This window comes from Xenopus tropicalis, chromosome 8 (assembly GCF_000004195.4).
Source record: "Xenopus tropicalis strain Nigerian chromosome 8, UCB_Xtro_10.0, whole genome shotgun sequence".
NCBI lineage: Eukaryota > Metazoa > Chordata > Amphibia > Anura > Pipidae > Xenopus > Xenopus tropicalis.
This window is the reverse complement of record NC_030684.2, coordinates 133,253,272-133,253,833: the sequence shown is the minus strand read 5'-3', so window position 1 is coordinate 133,253,833 and position 562 is coordinate 133,253,272. Positions and strand designations below refer to the sequence as shown.

Here is a 562-nt window from a genome sequence, read left to right as displayed (position 1 = left end):
GAAGGGCAGGCTCCTGGGGCAGAGAGAGAAGGGCAGGCTCTTGGGGCAGAGAGAGAAGGGCGGGCTCTTGGGGCAGAGAGAGAAGGGCAGGCTCCTGGGGCAGAGAGAGAAGGGCGGGCTCCTGGGGCAGAGAGAGAAGGGCAGGCTCCTGGGGCAGAGAGAGAAGGGCAGGCTCCTGGGGCAGATACAGAAGGGCAGGCTCCTGGGGCAGAGTGGAGACTACGATTTGCTGTTTGTGACAAACTTTTATAAAAACAACAAAATCACTAGTCTTCCAAACCGACCCAGAAATAAAGTGAAGAGCCAGTTGGTGTGATGGGAAGCAGCGATGCGCCGCCGCAGGGAGATGTCTCGTGGCTTTATCCCCATAGTTACACGCAAACACGGGTCCTGTCGGTATCTGTGGAAAACACACGTATGTATTAGTTTCCTCTCACTGTCACTCACACTCACATACTTATTGCTCACACTCGGGAGAGTCACAGCCCAACACAAAGTGAGGAAATGCAGAGTAATGATAAAAGTGACATGTTTACAGGTTGCCAGGGTAAATGACCCTGGC

The 562-nt window shown here is 53.7% G+C and overlaps 1 non-coding gene across 1 annotated transcript; it reads right to left on the bottom strand.

The window, feature by feature from the left end:
* Positions 1–200: 200 nt before the first annotated feature.
* On the bottom strand, positions 201–288 carry mir7-3 (microRNA mir-7-3). Its single transcript, NR_049535.1, has one exon. It is a non-coding gene; the product is annotated as a microRNA mir-7-3 (primary transcript).
* Positions 289–562: the final 274 nt, after the last annotated feature.